The sequence below is a fragment of the Anomaloglossus baeobatrachus genome, chromosome 3 (genome assembly GCF_048569485.1).
Source record: "Anomaloglossus baeobatrachus isolate aAnoBae1 chromosome 3, aAnoBae1.hap1, whole genome shotgun sequence".
NCBI lineage: Eukaryota > Metazoa > Chordata > Amphibia > Anura > Aromobatidae > Anomaloglossus > Anomaloglossus baeobatrachus.
The window spans coordinates 269,146,068-269,159,799 of NC_134355.1; positions in this window are offsets into that span (position 1 = coordinate 269,146,068).

The following is a 13,732-nucleotide window of genomic DNA, read 5'->3' on the forward strand; positions in this document are numbered from 1 at the left end:
ATGCTGTGGCATTTCAGACTAAACGTACTTAAAATTCTAACTGAGGACTATGTGTTCTCAACTGACTAGTCCTCGCGGTTTCTTCCACCTCACCTCAGTTGACTGGGCAGGTCTGGGGGCTATAGAGAGAGACATGTCAACCAAATGGATAGGGGAAGGAAGAAATCGTCCAGGGACCCACCTCAGACTAGACAGACGACAATCTGGTTGGTTTCTCAAAGTATGTTTGCGCTGAAACGCAGTAGCATTTCAGAGAAAAACATACATAGTTGAAAATCGCACAGCACTTTTGGATTTATGCTGCCTGTTTTTTCGGACTGCTTGAATGAAGTGACAGGTTCCCTAAATGACAGATTGATGCTAGCTCAAGTTTCTTTCCAAAAAGGTGGTGGATAAAAAACCAAGGCAAGGTAGAGTCTCTGGTGAGTTTTTCATCTTGTCATATAGTCAGTGCTGTCATTACGGGTGGGACAAACTAGGCAATTGCCCAGGGGCCCCACTCCCTTAGGACCCCTAAGTTTGTGGAGCAGGAGCTACATTCATAATAGCATTATCAGTGCAGCTTCTGATGTTGAGTCTGTTACAGGTCTTTTGGTCAACACATTTCCTGTACTCTGCAGGAATCAGAAGAACTGAAGAGGAGGTAGACCAGTACAAGTAAGTCCTGTATTGTGTGTCTGTCTGCGTATACTGTATGTGTGTGTCTCTGTCTATGTGTGTCTCTATGTTTCTCCATCTATATGTTGGTCTGTCTGTGTGTGTGTGTGTGTGTGTATGTGTGTGTGTCTCTGTCATGGTGGGTATTTCTGTATGTGTGTGTTTCTGTCTTTGTGTATATCTGTGTGTGTTTCTTTGTCTGCGTATGTATGTGTGTCTGTTTCTCTGTTTGGGTGTGTCTCACATCTATATAAATTCCATGAGGGGGGAGTAATTTCCAAAATGGGGTCAATTGTGGGGATTTCCACTGTCAGGGGCTTTGCAAACACGACATGGCATCCACTATCAATTCTATTTTGCGTTCTAAAAGTCAAATGTTGCTCCTTCCCTTCCGATCCCTACTGTGCAGCCAAACAGTAGTTTTTCACTATATATGGGCTACCGGTGCACTCGGAAGAAATTACAAAACAAACTATGGTACATTTTCAACTGTTACCCGTGTGAAAATACATTTGGGGCTAAAACAACTTTTTTTGTGGGAAAAGATGATTTTGTACTTTCTTGTCTCAACGTTATAAAATTTTGTGAAGCACCTGGGGGTTCAAGGTGCTCACCACACATTTAGATAATATCCTAGAGGGGTCTAGTCTCCAAAATTGTGTGGGTTTCTATTGTTTAAACACATCAGGGGCTCAATATTTCTGTGGCATATATGTGAACAGTATATTGTAGCTATGCTTGGCTAATTTGTAATTGTGCCTCCATCGGATGTACAGCAATATTCCCTAGTTTGTATTCTGCAGGACGAGTTGTACTTTTGAATGATATTATTTATTCTACCATATAATGTACTGGAAAACAGGAAAAAAAATCCAAGTGCAGTGAAATTGAAAAAAAAAATTGCAATTCCACAATGTTTTGTTTGTTTTTTTTTATTTACCATGTTCACAATATGGTAAAACTGACCTGGCAGTATAATTCTCCAGGTCAGTAAGGGTATGTAGAGACCAAACATGTATAGTTTTCTTTTTTTTTTTAAGTGGTGTGAAAAAAATTCAGATATTTATAAGAAACATTTTTTGCTTTGTCGCCACTTTCCGAGACCCATAATGGTTTTATTTATTTTCGGGATATGGGGCTGTGTGACAGCTTATTTTTTGTGCCCTGACCTGACATTTTTACTGATACCCATATTGGGGAAGATACAATGTGTTGATCGCCTCTTATTGTATTTTATTGCAATGGTGTGGTGGCCAAAAAACCTTAATTCTGACATATAAAAAAATTCTTGTTACGCTATTTACCGATCAGATTAATTAATGTTATATTTTCATAGATCGCACATTTCTGAATGCAGTGATACCAACTGTGTATTTTTTTAATAGTTTTTTTTTTTAATGGGCCAAAAAGGGGTGATCTGAATGTGTTTCTTTTTTATATTTTTAATTACTTTTTTTAAATTTTTTTTTATTCTATTTACTTTTCCCCTTAGGAGACTTGAAGCTGCAATTGTCCAATCACTTGTGCCACACAGAGCGGGGCATCAGTACTGCTCTTTGTAGCAGAAATCATGATCTACCATTACTGTTCGCAGCTGGCATTCACAGGAGGATTGCAATGACAGGCACAAGGGTCATCAGCGGACCCTCTCCAATCCACTCGTGACTGTTAGGCTATGTGCGCACTTTGCGTTTTTTCCTGTGTTTTGGCTGCGTTTACAACTGCACCGTGTCATTGACAAAATGCATGCGTTCTGGTTCCCCTGCAAAGTCTATGAGAATCATGCAAAATCTGTGCGCACTATGCTTTTTGAAACGCAGCGTTTTGATTGTCAAAAATTTGTCAAAATCTCTGCGTTTGAAGAAGCAGCATGTCAATTGTTTTTGCCATTTTGGCTGCGTTCTACACCCATTAAAATCAATGAGTTGTAGAAAATTGCTGCCAAAATGTGAAGCAGTGCGCTTGCATTGTATTATTGTTGCGATCCGCATGTTGTTTTAACATAACAAAGGCAGGTTTTTTGTCTTTCTCTCTCTCTGTCGGTCGGTCTCTCTCTATATCTATGTCTCTATCTCTCTCTCTGTCCATGTCAGTCTCTCCCTCCCACCCCCTCTCTCATACTCACCGATCCACGATCACTGGTGCTGCGCTGCACGGCGTTCACACTGTGGTGGCTTCTGCTCTTGAAAATGCCGGCCGCTTATTAATCCATTACATATTCTCTGCTTCCCCCACCCTCCGGCGCCTATGATTGGTTGCAGTCAGACACGCCCCCACGTTGAGTGACAGCTGTCTCACTGCAACCAATCACAGCCGCCGGTAGGCGTGTCTATATCGAGCAGTAAAAAAAGAAAAAAAACTAATTTAAAAAAAAACGACGTGCGGTCCCCCCAATTTGGATACCAGCCAGGGTAAAGCCACACGGCTGAAGGCTGGTATTCTCAGGATGGGGAGCTCCACGTTATGGGGAGCCCCCCAGCCTAACAATATCAGCCAGCAGCCGCTCGTAATTGCTGCATCCATTAGATGCGATAGTCCCATGATGGCTGATTAACTAGTACGTCATATGTCATGAAGCGGTTAAGAGCAGTGGAAACAGACTAAAGCGGGCTTTACACGCTACGAGATCGCTACAGCGATCTCGTTGGGGTCACAGATTTTGTGACGCACATCCGGCCGCTGTAGTGATGCCATTGCGTGTGACACCTATGAGCAATTTTGCATCGTCGCAAAAACGTGCAAAATTGCTCATCGGTGACATGGGGGTCCATTCTCAAATATCGTTACTGCAGCAGTAACGAAGTTGTTCCTCGTTCCTGCGGCAGCACACATCGCTCCGTGTGACACCGCAGGAACGAAGAAGCTCTCCTTACCTGCCTCCCGGCCGCTATGCGGAAGGAAGGAGGTGGGTGGGATGTTCGTCTCGCTCATCTCCGCCCCTCCGCTTCTATTGGGCGGCGGTTCAGTGACGCTGCTGTGATGTTGTTCTGACGCTGAACGAACCGCCCCCTTAGAAAGGAGGCAGTTCGCCGGTCACAGCGACGTCGCAGGGAAGGTAAGTCCGTGTGATGGGTCCGGGCGATGTTGTGCGACACGGGCAGAGATTTGCCCATGTCGCACAACCGATGGGGGCGGGTACGCACACTGGCGATATCGGTACCGATATCGCAGCGTGTAAAGCGGCCTTTTTAGGCTATGACCGCACTTTGCTTTTTACCTGCTTTTTACATGCTTTTTTGCTGCTTTTTCAACTGCAGCGTTTAATGCCAAAATGGATGTGTTCTGCTTTTCAAGCATAGTCTATGGGAATTTGGGTTTCTTGTGCGCACTATGCTGTTCAAAATGCTGCCTTTTTGTGGCAGAAATTTGGGCAAAAGACTCTGCTTTGCAGTTCAAAACGCAAATGGCAAAAACAATTGACATGTTGCTTCTTTCAAAAACAAAGTTTTTGCCCAAATTTCTGCCACAAAAAGGCTGCAGTTTGAACTGCATAGTGCGGACAAGAAACCCAAATTTAACATAGACTTTGCTTGAGACCCGCAACACACATCCGTTTAATTTGTACGTGTGCGGTACGTATTTGCACGTACCGGAGACACGTACACACGGAGACCCATGTTGTTCTATGGTAGATGGCACACACACGTAAAATCGCACGGAACGTGTGTCCGTGAGGTAAGTACGTGTGTGCGCTTTTCTACACGGACAACATGTCCGTTTTTGGCCGGCAGCACGCAGGCACGGACCCGCTTTAGTCTATGGGTCCGTGCCTGCACGAACCGCACACGGAGTATGTCCGTGTTCATCACGTTTCGAGCGTGTGCGTTTTTACACTAGCGATCTTATTTTTTTTTTAATTAAATTCAGTATACTTACCTTTTTTTCTGCTGTTCTCAGTCATACTTACATTGGCGCTCGGTTTTTTTCTTCCCCGGCTCATACCGCTCCCCGATCACCAGCGCGGCGAGGAACAGCTGTGCAGAGAATGCACAGCAACAATTACTTTGAATATGCCGGCCGCTCATTAATCAATCTCGTATTCCCTGTTTTCCCCACCCACAGACGCCTGTGATTGGTTGCAGTCAGACATGCCCCCCACGCTGAGTGACAGCTGTCTCACTGCACCCAATCACAGCAGCCGGTGGGCGTGTCTATACTGTGCAGTAAAATAAATAAATAAATAATTTAAAAAAACGGCGTGCGGTTCTCCCCCCATTTTAATACCAGCCAGATAAAGCCATACGGCTGAAGGCTGGTATTCTCAGGATGGGGAGCCCCACGTTATGGGGAGCCCCCCAGCCTAACAATATCAGTCAGCAGCCGCCCAGAATTGCCGCATACATTATATGCGACAGTTCTGGGACTGTACCCGGCTCTTCCCGATTTGCCCTGGTGCGTTGGAAAATCGGGGTAATAAGGAGTTATTGACAGCCCATAGCTGCCAATAAGTCCTAGATTAATCATGTCAGGCGTCTCCCCGAGATACTTTCCATGATTAATCTGTAAGTGACAGTAAATAAACACACACACCTGAAAATATCCTTTATTACAAATAAAAAACACAAACATATACCCTTGTTCACCACTTTAATAAGCTCGAAAAGCCCTCCATGTCCGGCGTAATCCAGGATGCTCCAGCGTCACATCCAGCTCTGCTGCATGGAGATGACCGGAGCTGCAGAAGACACCGCCGCTCCTGTCACCTCCACGCAGCTAATGAAGGCAATGGCGAGATCAGCTGAGCTGTCACTGAGGTTACTCGCAGCCAACGCTGAATACAGCTGATCTCGCTATTCCCTTCATTAGCTGCGTGGAAGTGACAGGAGCGGCAGTGTCTTCTGCAGCTCCAGTCACCTCCATGCAGCAGAGCTGGATGCGACGCTGGAGCATTCCACACGGACATTGCACGTACACATACACGGGCATTTTACACACAAACACGGACATTTTACACATACACACGGCTCGCATACGCCATCACATGGATGCCATACGTACCGGAGAAATGCCCCAAAAAAACGGAACACAGACCCAAAAAACGTACCGTGTCACACGCACGTTTTTTTGCGGAAGTGTGTTTTAGGCCTCAAAAGCAGAACACATCCATTTTGGCATTAAACGCTGCAGTTGAAAAAGCAGCAAAAAAGCAGGTAAAAAGCAGGTAAAAAGCAAAGTGCGGACATAGCCTTAAAGTGCATATAAGTCGCACATGGCTTTTTTTAAATGCTTAATTAAAGTTAAGTAACAGATTGTATAAGGCCCCTTCACACATCAGTGATTCTGGTATGTATGTGCTAGTTTTTATATGTACCAGAATCACAGACATACGCAGACCCATTAAAATCAATGTGTCTGTGCACACATCAGGGATTTTTCACTGACCGTGTTTCCGTGCTACGCACACGTGTGTCCCTGTGTTCCACACAGAGACAAGTCTGTTTTTCTCTGGCATCACTGATGTCACATGGACCACACAGTAGTGTGATCCATGTGACACGTACCAGAAAAAACCCGTACATTTAATATATAAAGCTTTTTAAACTCACCCATCTCCAGCGACGCTGTCTTCAGCCGCTGCTGTCTGCTGATTCCAGGCCGGCTAATTATGCTCATGCATATTCACTGCACTGCCAACCTGGAAGTAGCTGCAGAGGGGAGACAGCAGTGGCCGGAGACAGATCGCAGGAGACTTCAGCACCGCGGACAGCAGCGGTGTGGACAGGTAAGTATAAGTGCATGATCTCCATGTACTAACACGGATAGCACACATTTGCCAAAATCACGGCAAATGGAGGTGCATATGCATCTTTATCATGTCAGTGAAAAACGTGTGTTTTTCACTGACGTGTGAAGGGGGCCTAAAACAAAGCAGTTTTACTTGAAACATGACATATTGAAAGGGGAAAAAAAACAGAGCATCAAATGTATGTTAACAACTAATGTAAAAAAACGCATTAAAAAATGCAATGTAATAACACAAGGAATTTTCTTTAGCTATTGATGCAGAAATACTGCATATGTGGCTTAAAAAACTAAGTAAATCACAGGAACTTCATCAAAAACTGACAAAATGCTCTAACCGTCATTTAGTCCCTGCTTATCCGAAGGCCTCAATTGCAACAAGAGAGAACTGGCACTTTTTTATTATATTTTTTTAGTATACCTCTTCTTAGCCCTCATCCCGGCTCTTACTGCAGTTATTCTTCATGACTGTATTCTTAACCTGTAAAATGTATTTTTTGTATTCATATATGAGAAATTACATTTTTCATTAATTCTTGTTATCACTGAGTAATGACTTATAGTCTGGTGAGCAATATATTGCATTTTAATATGTCATTCTTGCACTCTGTACTTTTACAACTGACTGTCACATGACAAGTTTTATAAAAGTTTTTACACACTTCAGCATAGAAAAAGTGGAAGAAAAATGTTTGACACATACTAAGTGAAAGTTCAGAAGATTGATTAGCCTGGAATTTCCAGATAACAGGTCTATATTCATGTAAAAGGTTAACATTAACATTTCTTTGCATAGATTCTAAAAAAATGGCATTGAAAGAAGCAATTAGGTAATATTCTCCTCATCAATTTCAGTAGCATAGCTTCCAGAGAGGTGGGTGGGTGGTTGCCCAGTTGGAGTAACAGCCATTCTCATGTATGTGTGGCGCCCCTGACCTGGTCAGGCACCACAGAGTACTGCACCCATGCTGGGACAGTACTTTCAGGTAATCCTGAAGGCTGAATAGGGTGTGTATGCACAGACACATAGCAACCAGGTCTCCCACACCTTAGAGGGGACCCTTGGGCAGACCCAAAAGGGAGTGTTCCTCCACATCTCATCTAAGTGTGTAGGGGAGGGGCTGGAAGCTAAGGTGGCAGTGGCTGTCAGGAAAGTAGGAGTAGTTAGCCAGTCTAAAGTAGAGAAGCGCAGAAGAGGTGCCAGATAAAAAGAAAGAGAAAGTGCTAGGAAAAGATGGAGAGGAAACGTGCGCGGACACGCAAGTGAGACCCTGCACATGTAGTAGCCGTTGGCGGGGGAGAACAGTTGCCAGTAGTTGGACAGAAAGACGCTGAGGAAGTCAGCTGGTTGTGTACGGAGACCACTGGTGACTAGGCACACACGGGGAACAGGTCCCTAGAGTAGATGTCCATTTATTTGGTCTGCTAAACCTGCCGGTGGGGGAAACCACAAGTCCCACACCAACCAACTAGAGTCCGAGCATCAGCAGCAACGAGGGGGCCCATAAGGAGGATCGAGCCTGGAGCCATCTTCCTTGGTCCACGCTGCCAGCAAACGGGCCAAAAAGGGGAGAAAAGGCAGTAGCGACATCCCTGGATGAATCCCACGATACTTCAAGTCAGGCGTTATCCGAAACAAGAAGTGCTCGGAAGATGAGTTAACGGTTACCCTTAGACCAGTCTAAAGGATACCTGGTTCCACCTGGTTTATCTCAGCATTGCCCGGGTTACCTCACAAAAACATCTGAAAGTGAGTAAACGAGTTGAAAGACACTTTGGACTGTGACTGAGTTATTCTGGAACCTGTTGTTCTACACACACGAGCCCCTGGGGCCAGCCTCACTCATGGGAGGCCACACCATCCAACTGCAGACTCCATCAGCCCCAGACGCTTGTTAAACCTGCAGTGGCGGGCACCCATACCCCTGACCGCAAAACCGTGAGTGGCGTCACGACTCCTATGTAAATAAACCTGACATACCTGTGGCCAGAAATACCAACAAGTGGAGACCCCGTGGCGTCCCAGCAGGTGGATAGATGTCCCTGGGAGCGGTGGGCGACACATATGGACATTCATGCCACGCTTATATAGTTAACCTCTGCATTAGAGCAAGGAGACATGGTTTCCATACACTACTCCATTTTGATAACCTCATCTCGCCAGAACTCTGAAGCATTCCCTGGCGCAATGACATGACTGCTTTGGTCCACTCTCACCTTCCAACTTTCTGCCGGTACGGCAGACTCACTATCATCTTTGGTTAGGTAACTAGGATATTTATTTTTTATATTAATAGTACATATAGGGGAACTATGAAGATGCATACAGTGTGGGGTCTAATAAGGCAGCATCATACAGTGTAGGGACTACTGTGGGGACAGAATAGAGTGTAGGGACTACTGTGGGGGCCATCATACAATATGGGGACTGCTCTGGGGATCATAATACAGTGTGTGGACTATTATTGATGCTATCATTCAGTGTAGAGACTACTGTGGGAACATCATACAATGTGGAGACTACTGTGGGGGCCATCATATAGTATGGGGACTACCCTGATGGTCATAATACAGTGTGGGAACTAATAAGGAGTCTCCATATACTGTGGGGGCTATGGTGGTGTTAGGGCCAGGTGGATGGGCAGACCCAGGAGATGGATCCACTGGGCTGAACACCTCACCGAAGGCAAGGTGCCCGGTAGCCGGAGCACTACAGGTAGCAGGACAGTCCGTTCAGAGGTGTGGAGTGTAGAAGTCCCTGGGACCACGGAGTCACTGAAGGTAGTCCGGGTGACGGAGCTCAGGTTCGGAGGCCGAGATGTCGTCAGGCAGAGTCCGGAACCGACGGAGCGAGAAGACGGGTCACCACAGGGATCGGAGATGGTATGAACTGACGGGATGGCAGACCGTCACCGTTCGGGTATCGTCAGGACCGGTCGGCGAGGCAGGAGCAGCTCTAGGAGAGAGATAGGTAAGTATACCACAAGACACAAGGAGACCTGACTCCTAGCTTAGCAAAACACGAAGAACAGGCCCCGCCCACTTGGAAAGGATCTCCCTATATACCCTGTACCTGATTCTTCAATATCCTGTTTGAGGACACTGGCCCTTTAAGAGAGGGTCAATGACCGCGCGCGCGCCCTAATGCGCATGCGCGAGGCCCGGGTGCCAGAAGCCAGAGCAGGGAGCGGTGAACAGGAGGCAGGAGAGCCGGGCTGGAGCAGAGTTGCCGACGGGCGCCGGGAGCGGGGACCGGGCTGCCTGGGGACCACAGGTGATGGGGCATGGAGGCTGTGGAGCGGGGGACGCCTGGCAGAGGAGCCGGGGAGCGAGGCAGGGAAGCCGGGGAGCGTGGCAGGGGAGCCAGGGAGCGTGGCAGGGGAGCCGGAGAGCGTGACAGGGGAGCCGGGGAGCGTGACAGTACCCCCTCCCCCACGCCCCCCTCCCCGCAACCGGGACAGGAAGGCACGTATCAGGGGAGTACCCACATTCTCCCGGGGTTCCCAGGACCTATCCTCAGGACCATACCCTGCCCAGTCCACCAGGAAGAACTGTCGGCCCCGTACGGTTTTCATGGCCACGATATCCCTTACCGCATAGATGTCATCATCAGCAATAGGAGGAGGAGCAGAACTGGCAGCAGCGGAGAAGGGACCAAGGACAACCGGCTTGAGCAGGGAGACGTGGAAGGAGTTGGGTATTCTCATCGTGGCCGGGAGCTGCAGCTTGTAGGAGACCTCATTTATTTTGCTGAGGACTTTAAACGGCCCGATGTAGCGAGGACCCAGCTTGTATGATGGTAGCTTCAATCGGACGTACTTGGAAGCAAGCCAGACCAGATCTCCTGGAGAGAAACACGGAGGGTCCAGACACCTCTTGTCTGCGTGTCTCTTCATCTGCAGGGAAGCACGTCCAAGGGACGTCTTGACAGAGTCCCAAATTGTTGTAAAGTCACGGACTACAGCATCAGCAGCAGGGACATCCGAGGAAGAAGATACAGGTAAAGGGACGGAAGGCTGAAGTCCGTAAATGACATGGAAGGGAGAGCTGGAGGAGGACTCACTGACGTGGTTATGGGAGAATTCTGCCCAAGGAAGAAGCGTGGACCAGTCGTCGTGATGGGCGTTAACGTAGTGACGTAAGAAGGAGGTCAAGATCTGATTGACTCGTTCCACTTGGCCATTCGACTGAGGATGGTAGGCTGAAGAAAAGTCCAGAGCCACTCCCAGATGTTTGCAGAGAGCCCTCCAGAAGCGGGAGGTAAACTGAGTTCCTCTGTCGGACACAATGTGTGATGGAAAGCCATGCAACCGGAAGATGTGCTGTATGTAGGCGTCAGCGAGTTCCTGGGCAGAGGGCAATCCAGCCATAGGGACGAAATGAGCCATTTTGGAGAGCCGATCCACCACGACCCATATGACTCTGTGTCCGGAGGACAGGGGCAAGTCTGTAATAAAGTCCATTGCAATGTGTTGCCACGGAACGGAGGGTATAGGCAGAGGCAGAAGATGACCATATGGCAGGTGTTTGGGCGTCTTGTTCCTGGCACAAGAGGAGCAGGCTGAGACAAAAGAAGCGACGTCCGTGCGAAGGGATGGCCACCAGTAGTGACGTACAATTGTACTCCATGTTTTCTTCTGACCAGCATGGCCGGCTATTTTCGAGGCATGGCCCCAGTGCAACACTTTTTGCCTGTCAGTCTCAGAGACATAGGTCTTCCCGGGCGGTATCTGGGACAGGGTGACAGGGGCCACCGGAATGATTTTACTTGGGCAGATGATGAATGACCTGGACAAGGCATCTGCTCGCACATTCTTGTCCGCGGGTCGAAAATGGAGCTGAAAATCGAACCTGGCAAAGAACAAGGACCACCTGGCTTGCCGTGGGTTCAGTCGCTGAGCGGACCGCAGGTATTCCAGGTTCTTGTGGTCCGTGTAAATGATCACGGGGTACACTGCTCCCTCCAGAAGGTAGCGCCATTCCTCCAGAGCCAGTTTGACTGCTAATAGCTCTCGGTCACCGATGGTGTAGTTGCGTTCAGGCACTGAGAAGCTCTTGGAGAAGAAACCGCAAGTAACCATCTTCCCGGAGGAGGACTTCTGCATGAGCACTGCTCCGGCTCCCGAGGAGGAGGCATCCACCTCCAAGGTGAACTGTCGGTTTAACTCAGGACGGTGGAGCACAGGGGAAGAAGCAAATGCCTGTTTCAGGGAGCCAAACGCGGCGTCGGCCGCAGGTGACCAGTCCTTTGGATTAGCCCCCTTCTTGGTCAAGGCGGAGAGAGGTGCAGTCAGGGCAGAGAAGTGAGGGATGAACTTACGGTAATAGTTTGCGAATCCAAGAAAGCGTTGGATTGCCTTCAGTCCGGAAGGAGGGGGCCAGTTGAGAATGGAAGAGACCTTCTCCGGGTCCATCTGCAGACCGGTATCGGAGATTACGTAACCCAGGAAGGGAAGAGAAGACTGCTCGAAGACACACTTCTCGTACTTGGCGGACAGCCGATTCTCTCTCAGTCTTTGTAGTACCAGCTGCAGGTTCTCTCTGTGGGTCTGGAGGTCCGGAGAGAAGACCAGGATATCATCAAGATACACCACCACACAGACGTAGAGAAGGTCCCGGAACACGTCGTTCACCAATTCCTGAAAGACTGCTGGTGCGTTACACAGGCCGGAGGGCATCACACAGTATTCATAGTGCCCATCGCGAGTATTGAATGCGGTCTTCCATTCGTCCCCAGAGCGGATATGGACCAGGTTGTAGGCACCCCAAAGAGCCAACTTGGTAAACACACGAGCTCCTCTCAGCCGATCAAACAATTCGGGGATGAGCGGCAGGGGGTATTTATTTTTCACGGTGATTTGGTTCAATCCCCGGTAGTTAATGCATGGGCGTAGGTCGCCCTCTTTCTTCTTAACGAAGAAGAAGCCTGATCCAGCAGGAGAGGAGGATCTCCGAATGAATCCCCTTGCCAGGTTCTCCGTGATGTAGGCAGACATGGCCCTTGTTTCAGCAGGAGACAGAGGATATATCCGTCCTCGAGGTGGTGTAGTTCCCGGGAGTAGGTCGATGGCACAGTCATAAGGACGATGTGGCAGCAGTACCTCTGACTCCTTTTTATCAAAGACGTCCGCGAAGGACCAATAGGCCGAGGGCAGTCCCGGTAGGGACTCCGGAACCGGAGGTCGTCGGATGGGCTGTATAGTCTTCAGACAGTTCTCGTGGCAAGAGGAGCCCCATCGAGTGATTTCACCAGTACACCAGCTGACTGACGGTTCGTGTGTCCGTAACCAGAGGAGTCCCAGCAGGATTTGATGAGACATGTGTGGGAGGACGTAGAGAGCGATGTTCTCGGTGCGCAGGGCACCGATACGTAGTTCCACCGGCTTGGTGATCCACGAGATGGTGTCAGAGAGGGGTCTCCCATCCACAGAGGCAATCACGAGGGGTTTGTCGAGTGGAGTAACAGGCACCTGGTACTTGTCCACCGTGGCCTGCTGGATGAAATTGCCTGCTGCCCCGGAATCGAGGTACGCCTCGGCCGTGAACCGCGTCTCTCCCGTTGTTACTTGAACAGTCCACGTAACCGGGTCTGAGAGAGTCCCAGCACCTAGGGTGGCCTCTCCTACCAACCCTAGGCTTTGGAGTTTCCCGGCCTCTCTGGACAGGAACGTAGCAGGTGTGTGCCCTCTCCGCAGTAGAAGCAGAGGCCATAGGCGAGCCGTTCTGCTCGGCGTTGTTCGGACTGCCGCAAACGGTCAATATGCATGGGCTCGTGGACAAAGACACCAGATGACGCTGACTGAAGGACGACGGGCTTCTGCGGAGGAGAGGAATGCCGTATCGGACGTCTCTCACGGGACACCTCTTTGGATCGTTCCTGGAATCTGAGGTCCACGCGGGTGGCTAGTGCGATCAGGGCATCCAGGGTGGAAGGAACATCGCGGCCTGCCAGCTCGTCCTTAATACGGCTGGAGAGTCCCTCCCAGAAGGTGGCTTTGAGGGCTTCATTGTTCCACCCCAATTCTGAGGCCAAAGTGCGGAAGCGGATGGCATACTGCCCCACCGTCATGGTCCCCTGACGTAGCCTGAGGAGTGATGAGGCGGATGCGGCGGCACGTCCGGGTTCGTCAAAGGTGGTTCTAAACGCCTGCAGGAAGTCCTGGATGTTAGTGGTCACATGGTCCTCCTTCTCCCACAAGGGGTTCATCCAGGCCAGTGCCTCAACCTCTAGATGGGACATCACAAACGCCACCTTGGCTTGGTCGGAGGCAAACAGGTGCGGAAGCAGCTTGAAATGGAGGGAGCACTGGTTTAAGAATCCTCTGCAGGTCTT